Here is a 12,740-nt window from a genome sequence, read left to right as displayed (position 1 = left end):
TTGTCTCTTTGACACATTCCCCATTTCCATTCTCAATTTTAACTATTAAAAATAAGCAATTAAAATATGTTGCAGGCATTCATTAAAAAAAAAGAATAGTAAGCATGGACCTTTGTCAAATTATTCTAAATATTTGGAGAATTACGGATGTGAATTTAAGTATCCATGGCTGCAATTTGGGTATTCCTCATTTACGTATCATGGATCGTTTGGTGGTCGGTTCAAACCAATTTTCCTATGATTCAAAATTAAATTGTTGAAACTAAATAGTATATAAGGATACATCTATACAAAATAAACACAGAATGGAAACTTTTGTCTGAATCATAATAATAAATAAACGTAGGTGAAAAAAAAACTGTCAAAATAGGTGCAATTTGGGTACCCCAACGTTAGCTATGTTGAAAGACGTGCATATTAATCATAAATGATAAAAGAAACACTATAAGATATTGGCTTGGGGGCACTTCCTATATATACAAGGTGATAGGACGTGCCGCTGGAATAGGTCACATTTTCCAACTTAAACATAATGTGAATAGGTGGGGAAAACTATCAGAAATATATGATAAGGTCAATACACAGAAAATAGCTGCCTACTCTTTATTGTCCCGATGTGGAAAAGGATTTTTTTTAATCAGATAGGCGTGAAGACTAAAAAACATCTGACACTTCAATTTCTCTTTGCCGAAAAAAAAAGAAAATGCCACCTACCTACCCACTGTCTCCACCTTTGGGTAGGGTTTGGGCAAACCAAAATATTTTCAAGTGTGGCCTGAAGTGCGGACGGATTCAACGTGGAGTTTATAAAATGTTCCTGTATGTTATTGATTTTTTTTTAGTTTTTTCACTAAAGTAATGAATAATAAATGTGGATAGTGTCCACATGTGGACACAGATGATGCCCCCGCTTGCATATCATATAGTTATAAAGGGACATAACTTACCTTACCTTACCTCTGTATCTTTAACCCCCTTTGTAGAGGAACCATACGCTAGTATGTAGAACTTGTGCTCCGCAATTTCTATGTACAGTGATGCCTCCACCAATGTTGCAGTGCTCTATATTTACAGTGAAATCCTACACACACACACTTATATTAAAAATCCTACGATGGTTAAAAGTCAGTCACTATAAAATATAAAATTCCTTTCTTTCTTTATATATATATACACACATGTTACACATTTGTTTTCGGTTCCCCTAACCGTTTTGTATACGTAGCTAGATATGCTTTAAAAGTTGAACTCATTTCTGTAAGATATCGATAACATTATTCCATAAAATCATTTGTTTTCGTATCACGGTAAGATGATAAAAGAATGGGTGCCTCTTTCTCATGATTTAAAAGATATATAGTAAAGTATTGTCTAAAAGTTATATTCGGTTCTTCTAAAAAGTCCTTTATATAATCCATATATTGTTTAAAATTCTGTTGGCTATATATAATTTAAGATAATTTCGATATAAGATCGCACACTTTAGTAAAGTGTCACCACTAGTATGTATATATGTAAAATAGGTTCATTATTGTTCACTCTGTAAATTGACTAGTATATATGAGTTTTGTGGCAAAGATATTGTTTCTTCTGTTATGGTAGTGGTTAGCTTTTCCCTTTAAAGTCATTATCCTTATTATTATCAACCGCATACTATCTTATAACGGGCTATATGTAGCTGGTATATCAAGCGTCTAGTAAGGCGTTCTACTTTTGCTACACTGGCTGGAGAGAGTTTTCTTGATGTTGCAACCGGTGTGATGTCCAGAATTATTTGCAACTTTTCATTGTCCAAAAGTTCATTAAATTTGATTCCAAGACTGTCTAGTACAACAACTGTTTCTAGTAGTATCTTATTCCTTACATTACGGAGTTGTTCACATTTTAATATGAAATGGGTCACAGTTTCATCATCCTTTGAGCATAGTAGGCATTTCGGATCGGTTTCGTCCTTGTACATCTTTATTCGTTTGCTTTGTAGTATATAGGATCCAGTAAGCAGCTTAAGTTTAACTGGTAGTCTTGTTGTATCTATGGCTGAATGGCAGTTAATTTTGAACAGAGGATGAATTTTCCCTTTTTCCAGGTTTCCTGTTGTGAGATGGTTCAGTCCAATATATAGTGGCAGTAGTTGCACTATTGATTTACTCCAGTAGTTATGTACTGTTCTCTTGATGTTCGAGGTCCATAAGGATTTTTTTACGGGGTTATCCAGATACCATGTAGCCTCTTGTAGATCGTACTTCCTGAGCATATGTTTTATAGCGACAAACCAACTAGAACTTTGGTTGTTTTTTAGGATAAGTTGTCGTCTAGCTAGCGATTTTTCTATGCTTTCTTCGGGCTGATTACAGATGTTGTTGAATAGTCCAAGTGCTCAGATATGTAGTTGGGCTTCTATTGGTAGTATTCCGGTTAAGATGTTAATAGTTATATCTGCTACGCAAGTTGGTAATGAAAGTATTTGCTTAAGTAGCTTTTTTTGGAAGTTTTCGACTAGTGCTAATGAGCTTGTTGTTGGTAATACTAGCTCTAGACCATAGAGAAGTACTGGAGATACATATATTTTATATAGATGCACCATTGTCTCTACATCTAATCCGTTATGACCATGAAATCCTCCTCCAAAGAGGCTATATGCGCTTCTCCTTACTTTTTTTTATATTTTCCTCCACGTTAGCAGTCATGTTTTCTTTTTGTGACGTGGTTCTGATGATTCCTAAGTGAGTGGCACTCTTCACTGATGGCATTTCGTGGGGGCCCATGGTAAAGGTTGTTGTTACGGGGTCCTGTTTTCGCTTCCTGTTGGTTACGTTGAGGACTACACTTTTGGTAGGTTGTAATTGGTAGCCTTTCATATATGCATAATCACATGCCATGTTTATAAGCAGTTGCGCTTGGTCTGGTTCTTCACTAATTAGTGCGATGTCATCTGCACATGCAGTACTATTTACACTTATGTTTCCTATTCTATATCCTGCCTCAGTTGTTTCGTACATGTTTAATAGCTGGTGGATGTATATTTTGTAGAGATTGGTGCTAAGTATACCTTCTTGTCGCACTACCTGGTTAACGTTGAATGGCTGCGAGATGTTTCCTTTCCATTTAATAGCACTTTTAGCGTTTTCGTGTAGATCTTTGATCAGTCCCCAGTGTCCATCATCAATTCCTGCCATAAAAACTCTTCTGAGCATATGACTATGAATAGCAGTGTCAAATGCTGCTTTGGCATCTTAGAGTACCAGGTGGAAAGTTGTGTTGTTGTCGTTGGTATCTCTGTAACTTTCTTCTATTGGCAGCGCTGAGTTCATTGGTGATGATCCTGCAGTGAAACCTAATAAAATTGAGAATGGAAATGGGGAATGTGTCAAAGAGACAACAACCCGACCATAGAACAGACAACAGCAGAAGGTCACCAACAGGTCTTCAATGCAGCGAGAAATTCCCGCACCCGGAGGCGTCCTTCAGCTGGCCCCTAAACAAATATATATACTAGTTCAGTGATAATGAACGCCATACTAAACTCCAAATTGTACACAAGAAACTAAAATTAAAAATAATACAAGACTAACAAAGGCTAGAGGCTCCTGACTTGGGACAGGCGCAAAAATTGCGGCGGGGTTATTTTGTGTTTCTAATACTTTGTTATTCGTACGCTCTTTGATGATTGTTTCAATTATTTTGCCTATGACTGGTAGCACTGTAATTCCTCTATAGTTGGTAGTTTGCTGTCTTGTTCCTTTATTTTTGAAAACTGGTGTTAGTAGTCCCATTTTTAATGATGTTGATACAATTCCGTGCTTGAAGATACATTCCACGAGTGTTACTAACGTTGTTTCTATGTCGGATCCTGCATGGATAATATGTTCGATGGTTATGCCCTGGAAATCCGCAGATTTACCTCTGTTTATTGATCTGATTGCATTTGTAATTTCATTGTGCGTTACGTTTCTGATTTTATTACGTTGCACGAGTCGGTTTATACTCTGAATATCATCTTCAACTTGGTTATGATATGTGCTATCTATGTCTGTCTGGTTGTTAAATGTTGCTAGACTTCTAAAGTGTTCCTCAAATCCAGTGATGATATTTTCGCTTTCCGTGTATTTGACTCCGTTAACCTCTAGCTCCGTGATTACAACATTTCCTTTCTTCCTGTTGTTACGTACGAGTTTATGGAACATTTTTGTATCCTTTACTCTTGTTTCGAGAATATTTTCCTTCTCCTTGTCTCTTATTTTAGCAATCTCTATTCTTATTGCCCGACGGACGTCCTTCTTAGTTTGATTTTTCTCCTGGAGCATTACGTTACTTTTGTTGTTGGGTCTCCCGTGATGTTTCCAAACATTATATTTTAAACATTATATTTTAGCCTTGCAATTTTCAACGCTACTTGTATTTCGGGCGTCCATACTTTTAATTTTGGCTTTGCGTTGAATTTTGCCTTTGATGATGATGTTAGGTTAGCTGTTTCCCTTAGAAGTTCACATAATTTGGTTGTGGCTTGCTCAATTGATGTTTCTTCCATGTTTTCTCTTATCTGGAGGCTGTCTATATGCATGTTGATGTGAGCAGAATACCATTCTTTGTCTACTTTGTCCCAATTGACCCTTTTTGCAATTTTGCTGCTAGCTTGCGCATGACTGATATTTGCGCATTCGTAACTGAATTTGGTACTCATACGAATTGGGTGATGATCGGATGTGTTTTCTGTCACGTTGTTGAGTACTTGTTTGTTGACAAATTCATTTTCTGGCAGGTTGTGCAGAAAATAGTCTATTTCTGATGATTCCTGCCCAAGTGAGTTAACAAAGGTCCTTTCTCTATTGTCGTATTTCAGGTTGCATTCATTTATGAAGTCACGGAGATAGAGGTTGCGTTTCGTGCCTGTTTGTATATTTAGGTCTTCATTTAGATCGCCTCCTATGATGATTTTGTGCGTTTCATTATACTTTTGGTATAGTTCGTATAATTGATCGATAACTTCTTGGTATTCACGATGATGATTTTTACTCCCTTTTGCTGGCAGATAAACTGATATTAATATTATGTTTGGATTGTTGTTTTCCTTTATTTCCACACACTGTATCCTTTCTGACCCTAGTTCGATTGGTTTTATCATGTGGTCAATTTCTCTCTTCCACAAGATAGCCACTCCTCCATATCCTCGGGGCATACATATCGGTAACAGCGGTTCGTTTACATCAACTCCTTTGCCTATGTAATTTATGTTTTCGTGGATTTCGCCAAGAAGATGTATCTGTGTTTGAAATAGCCAATGTTACTTAATAAGAATTATGTCGTTAGATTGTAGGAGTTTGTGTATTATTGGACCACAGGTTTTTATGTTTTTACAGTTGAATGAAATTAGATGCAGTTGGGAACTCTCTGGTATTTTGACGCTTGATTTGTTGGTTACATATGGCTTGGGTTGAGGCTCTGCAATGCTAAAAAAGGCTGTTGAACTGGAGTTTGTGTAGTATTCCTTAGGATTGTTTGTTTCTGTACATGCATATTACGAATTTGGGGGTATAAGCAATTATTTGCCCAGGGTTGTATGTGGCGAGCGTCGTGGTGTTCATTCTTTTGGGCTTCCACTGTTGAACTTGGCATGTTTACTGGTGCGTTATAGTACTGGCCTTGATGTTTTGGCGTTTGTGGTTTGTAGATCAGGGGCTGTCCTGTTAACTGTTGTGTTGCTTGTTTGATACATGTATTTGCTATATTCTCCTTTTGAGGCTTTTTGATATTACTAGGAACGTTTCCGTCTTCCATCCCTTGGGTTGCCTTTAATCTTTCTTCAGATGTACGTAGACAGTCATCAAAGGGCTTGATTTTGTCAATTTGTCGATCCATTTCATCTATCACAATGTTTGAAAGTTTAGTATATAGCTTTGCTAATTTTTCATCGAGTTGCTCTTTCATTTTATGAAAACTATCTTGATTGCCTTGAATTGACTCCTTGGAGTTGGTCAATGTCGGTATAGTTAGGTTGCTATTCGACTCTATTCTTCTCTTGAGCAGCTTAACAGTCTGTTCTAGTTCGAAGTTTCTTGCCTCTAGCTGTTGGCATCTGGACTCTAATAGTATTCTATCATTTTGTATCTCATTGAGGGACTTCTCTTTGATTTTTAATTGTTCTTCTGCTTTTCTTACTTTTAGTTCTCTTGCTCTTAATTCACTCAGTTTAGGTAAGATTGCATCCTCAGGCTCAGAGCTTTTCTGATTTTGTTTTAATTTCCTAGGTTTTGGTATTGGTTTTGGCTTTGTTGTTGATGTTGCTATCACAGACGTTGGTTTATGTGATACTTTCATTGGGCTTTTAATGCAGGTGTTGTTGCATATATTTGGACTAGCTGTGATTTTGTCATTTTCTTGAGTTTTAAGTTGTAACTCGTCTTGGATCATTATGCAGGGTATGCATATGTATGCTGTGCTTTTTTCTGTCATACACTTGAAGTGGCACTTGCTATTGCATTGTTCGCATATATTCCATTCAGGATCCATAAGTATATTATCACATACTGTACAATTTTGCTCTTCTGGAGGTGTGTCGGGTGTTTCGTCTATGTTGTATCCTCTCTTAGCTTCAGTTTCCTCTGTGAGCAGCAACTGAGCATTTGTGTGGCTCTGTGTACCTCCTTTTAGAGCTAGTATATTTGATTTTGCAGCAATGCAGAGTTTACATTCATAATATTCATCACCATTAGAGTTTTCTGCTCTCTGTATCTCCAGCTCACTTAGTTTTTGACACTTATAGTGGACCCAGTGGCTTCCTTTATCACAGTAGGTGCTCCTTGTTTTGCATCTTTTATTGCATTTAGTGCATGTTTCATTGCCGTCTTCTACTTCCAGTTTTTCATTAGTCTGTCTTCTGTTGTTTGAGTTGTTGTCTTTGTATAGAAGATTTTGCAACTGGTTGCCAAGTTGTCTATTCAGCTCTTCTGTGCTCAGTCCTTCAATTCCTTGCTCTAGTAGGCTTTTGAGTACAATGTTATGTATGTTATTTATGTCATTGTCAAGAATTTGTTAGCACCATTTCCATTAATTAATAGCCGGCTAGTAGCGTTGTATATGTTAATTGTATAGCTGTCTTTATTTGCTGACACTTTGACTATATGCTGTACTATGTTGTTTGTGACCTATCTGTAATTTCTCTGATGGTTGCTTGGCCTTTGCTTTCGGCAAAGTTTTCAAAGTTTTCAAAGTAGCTTAATGTTGCTAGTTTGAGCAATTCAAATGTAACCGCATCCGCCGTTAGTACTAACCCTCCTTTGGTGTGTTTATATTCAACACTTAGATTTCTTTTGGTAGCCTCAAGTTTTTTATTAATAGCCTTTGTGATGTTTAAGGTGTAGTTTTGGATACAAAATTCTTTATTTGCCACGGTTCTTGATCTAGTACGTGATTTACTTGTAGCGACCAGGGCAGCCATGGTTATACGTTTGATTGTTGTTTTTCGTTCGGACTGTTGAAAATGTTCAATAATATACTTAGTGCTTCAGCAGCGTGGCTTGGTCATCCCCTTCTGATCCACACCTAATATACTATGTTTTTGTTTCATGCCAACAGTCTGTCCTGATCTGAATAGAGAATTCAGCGAGCCAAGCTTTGGCTAATATAGGCTTAGGATGTATCCCATCAAGGTAAAGCTGATAATTAATATACTGCTTGTGCGGTTTATCTTTGCCTCTTTTAACCTTTTTACTTGCTTTTATGTGTAGGTTAAGAAGTGGTGATCGTACTTTGAGGGAGGCGTTCAGTTCTTGAATTTTCTTATTTATTTCGACTATCTGTTCATGTAAATCTTGGTCTTGATTGATGTGGTCTTCAGTAGACGGATTTTTAGCTCGAGCGTTCCATTTGGTTATTGAATAGTGTGGAATTTCGACGAATGTTAATCTGGAGTTTGGGTATTGTTGAACTGGTGTTTGAAATTTTTTAAGATCTTCGAATATATTGTTAGCTGCTGAAGAATGTTGGCTTGCCAATGATATAGTACGGTCTTTATTTTTTTAGATCAGGTCGCATGTTCCGAGCCAAATGTATAAATGTATATTTCCCAATTCTTTTATTTTGCTTTTGATGTTTCTCTCCAGCCAGTGTAGGGAGTTTTTGATGTTTGCTCCACTTTTATTCCACCATATAATTTGTTTGTCTTCAGGATGATAGGCTTGGGTCTTTAGATAGACCCCTTTACTGTCGGAGAGTACGACGGGTGTTAATGATTTTATGCCAACTGTGGGCGGTCTTGATTTTTGTAAATAGTCTCGTATTTTCTTCTCTGACATGAGCGGATTTCAAATGAATTCACCGTGGTTAGGGGATAGGCGGGCGTGTATTTCTATTAATATTTATTATTGAATTGTTTACTTTAGAAGTTTTTGTTGATGTTTGGCCTATATTCAAAATGTCGAGGGAAACTTCGTGAGTGGTCCGGCCTACCGGCTCGTTGTTATATACTGGATAATGATAATTTAGGAATTGTGTGTGGGCAATTCGAATGTATTGTGTTAGATAGTGTCAATTGTCTATTTTTTCACTACTTATTGGACTTTAGAAGTCCCCTTTCACCAAATAAAACTTTAAATTTTACGAAAGTACCAATAACCAACTTTCACCATTGAACCTCGTTTTAATGTATTTCATATTTCATAACTGAAAAACGGTAAAAGTGACGCTACCCAAATTTGAACTTGATCTGAGTTTTGTGGTAATGAGCATTGTGTGTAAGTCTCATAACATTTGGTTGAGGCTAACTTAAGTAGAGAACAGAAACTAAAAATTCAGCAATTTTTATACGACCGCAAAAAAATTTTTTTGGGATTGATTTTGGGGGTAATTGCCTCAAAATTTTAGGAATTAGGGGCCAAAAAGGGGCTAAAAACAAGCATTTTCCTAGTTTCATGACAATAACTTGTGTGTAAGTGTATGGATCTTTCTGAAATTGTACTACAAGGTTCCATATCACAAAGGGAAAGCTGGAATTGAGTTTGGGGGTAATTGCCTAAAACGTTTAGGAATAAGGGGCCAAAAAGGGGCAAAAAATAAGCACTTTTCTAGTTTCCAGGCAATAACTTGTGTTCAAGTGTATGGATCTCTCTGAAATTGTACTACTAAGGTTCCATATCACAAAGGGAAAGCTGGGTTTGAGTTTGGGGGTAATTGCCCTAAACGTTTAGGAATTTGGGGCAAAAAAACAAGCATTTTTATATTTTTCTGCAAGGTACCATACCACAGAGGAAAGGCAGGAATTGATTTTGGGGGTAATTGCCTCAAAATTTTAGGAAATAGGGGCCAAAAAGGGGCAACAAATAAGCATTTTTCTAGTTTCGGGACAATAACTTCTGTTTAAGTGTATGGATCTTTATGAAATTGTACTACAAGGTTCCATATCACAAAGGGAAAGCTGGGTTTGAGTTTGGGGGTAATTGCCCTAAACGTTTAGGAATTTAGGGCCAAAAAACAAGCATTTTTATAGTTTCCAGACAATAACTTGTGTTCAAGTGTATGGATCTCTCTGAAATTGTACTGCAAGGTACCATACCACAAAGGGAAGGCTGGGATTGAGTTTGGGGTGATGAATCATAAAGAAGTTCAAAAAATTTGGGGGGTGGGGGGGGGGAGGGATTTTTTTTTCCTTTTTTTCCTTTTTTTTTCTTTAGAATTTTCCATTTTAAGTTGGTTATTTTTTATTTATATATAAAAGCAAATAATAATGATATGGTTTGATTTCATCAAAAATTGAAATAATGGGGTTCTTTGCTATGCTGATTCTAACCGTGTATTTAGATTCTTAATTTATGGTCCCGTTTTCAAATTGGTCTACATTAAGGTCCAAAGGGTCCAAAATTTAACTTAGTTTGATTTTAACAAAAATTGAATTTTTGGGGTTCTTTGATATGCTGAATCTAACCGTGTATGTATTTAGATTTTGGATATTGGACCATAATAGGTAAATTAAAAAAAATCAAGTTCTTAGACCACATTCATTCTGTGTCAGAAACCTATGCTGTGTCAAATATTTAATCACAATCCAAATTCAGAGCTGTATCAAGCTTGAATGTTGTGTCCATACTTGCCCCAACTGTTCAGGGTTCAACCTCTGCGGTCGTATCAAGCTGCGCCCAGCGGAGCATTTTATTCTATTTGTAAACACGCATAACTCTAGAACGGTTGTGTATTAGTTTTATAACATTTGGTTGAGACAAACTAAAGTTAGAGAACGGAAACGAAAAATTCAGCATTTTTTATGTTTATAAAGGGACATAACTCAAGAATGGTAAAAGTCTGTATTATGTAGTAATAAGCATTGTGTATAAGTTTCATAACATTTGGTTGAGGCAAACTAAAGTTAGAAAACGGAAACAAAAAATTTGTACTTGATCTTAGTTTTGTGGGAATGAATATTGTGTATAGGTTTCATAATGTTTGGTTGGAGCGAACTTAAGTTACAGAATGGAAACTAAAAATTTTGCAATCTTTCGATTTATAAAGAGGCATAACTCAATAATGGTTAAAGTGACACTACCCAAATTCAACTTGATCTGTGTTTTATCAGTGGAAGTCAAAATTAAACATTGCATTGTATAAAGCATTGATTGTAGTTGATTCAACTATAATAAAAGGAAGATAACTCCAATTTTAAAAAATTACTTGATATTTTGAAGAAAATAAAAATTTTGCAATTTTTCCATTTATAAAGGGGCATAACTCTAGAACGGTTAAAGTGACGCCACCAAAATTCAAACTTGATCTGTGTTTTGTGGTAATAAGCATTGTGTATAAGTATCATAACATTTGGATGAGGCAAACTTAAGTTAGAGAACGGAAACTAAAAATTTTGCAATTTTTCCATTTATAAAGGGGTATAACTCTAGAACGGTTAAAGTGACGCCACCAAAATTCAAACTTGATCTGTATTTTGTGGTAATAAGCATTATGTATAAGTTTCATAACATTTGGTTGAGGCAAACTTAAGTTAGAGAACGGAAACTAAATATTTTGCAATTTTTCCATTTATAAAGGGGCATAACTCTATATCGGTTAAAGTGACGCCACCAAAATTCAAACTTGATCTGTGTTTTGTGGTAATAAGCATTGTGTATAAGTTTCATAACATTTGGTTGAGGCAAATTCAAGTTAGAGAACGGAAACCAACTTTGGGACGTACGTTCGTACGTACGTACATACTACGTACGTACAGACGGACAAGGGTAAAACTTAATAAATGCCCTCACCCCTACGGCGGGGGCATAAAAATGGTTTGTCCCACGAAGATGAATGGTCAGTACCTTTGGAAAATCGTTATATTGATTACGAGAACTATGAGAGTTCTAAAGATGTCACGATAACTCGGGCTAGACAGCGCAACAATAGGCGAAAAATGAAATGATTGATTGTTGATTGCTTAATGTCCAGTGGCAAATATTTCATGCATGTTCAGGACGAGGACAAATTCACAATAAATACAATAGGTTGGTCCTGTTATAGTGGCAGTCCGAGATGAAGTTAGACGTGGCTGAGTACTTGTACATCCCTTAGAGCCAAACGGACGCCCAACTTTGGCAAGGGTTTAACGGTCGATAGGAAGAAGATTGAAGTGACCATATTTCTATTCCCCAGTCACACACGGGGTGATTTGGGAAATGAATAGTCTGGACTGGTACTAAATGTAAAAATAACTTTTGTCCAAGACATGATGAAAATGACTTTGCAACAAATAGTCGGTGTACATACAAAAGTGAAAATAATTTTCGCGCTACTATAACTATAAGCCGTACTATCAACCGATCGATATAAAATACATATTCTATCATTTAATGGGCCACTATAAGGCTATTAAATTTAATCATGTTATTAACGGAGCATTTTTTTAGTTTTTTCATATCAATAGGAATTAAAATAACGTAACGGTCATATTGAAGGCCGTACTTTGACCTATAATTGTTTACTTTTTACACATTGTGGATGGAGAGTTGTCTCATTGGCACTGACTCCTGGGAACAGTATATCTAATAGTCAATATATATGTTCCTGCTGACTCATATATCACATCTTCTTATTTCTGTAATATTATTATAATCAATGTTATTCAAAATATGTAACTTCCTTAAATATTCACAATAAGATCCACGTTCTTGATATCTTGTTTTATAAACAATTAACCCACATTGGACTAGTATACGGACTACTATTAGTATAAAAGTCCCAGATCCACACAAGGCCTACATCATGACTATCGCGCGGACTGCATGTAATCAAAACCTGTTTTAAACTACATGTTAACATTGATTTTTATCAATGGGAACGTAATACAGTTTAGATTATAAGTGAAGAGTACACTAACACCACACCGAGTTTAAAAACCATCATGTTTCTACACTAAGGAAATGCCTGTACCTGTACCAAGTCAGGAATATGACAGTTGTTTCCCATTCGTTAGATGTGTATGAGCTTTTGATTTTGCCATTTTATAAAGGACTTTCCGTTTTGAATTTCCCTTGGAGTTCAGTATTTTTGTTATTTTACTTTTTTTCGACGGATTGGAGAGGCTCGATTGGATTAAATCGTCTTGAATATTGGCGGGAATTTATTACCTCCCCTGAAAGTGTCGTAATATTTTGAACTAAAACCGTATTTATATTTAGTAATATTTTGTTTAAATTAATGCTTTTTTTGTGTAAAAAGGTTAAATAATAATAATAAACAAAAGGAAAATTAACAAAAAAGGAAATTCT

This window comes from Mytilus californianus, unplaced genomic scaffold (genome assembly GCF_021869535.1).
Source record: "Mytilus californianus isolate M0D057914Y unplaced genomic scaffold, xbMytCali1.0.p SCAF_2, whole genome shotgun sequence".
NCBI classification, from domain to species: Eukaryota; Metazoa; Mollusca; class Bivalvia; order Mytilida; family Mytilidae; genus Mytilus; species Mytilus californianus.
The sequence above is the reverse complement of the archived record's forward strand: the minus strand, read 5'-3'. Positions refer to the sequence as shown.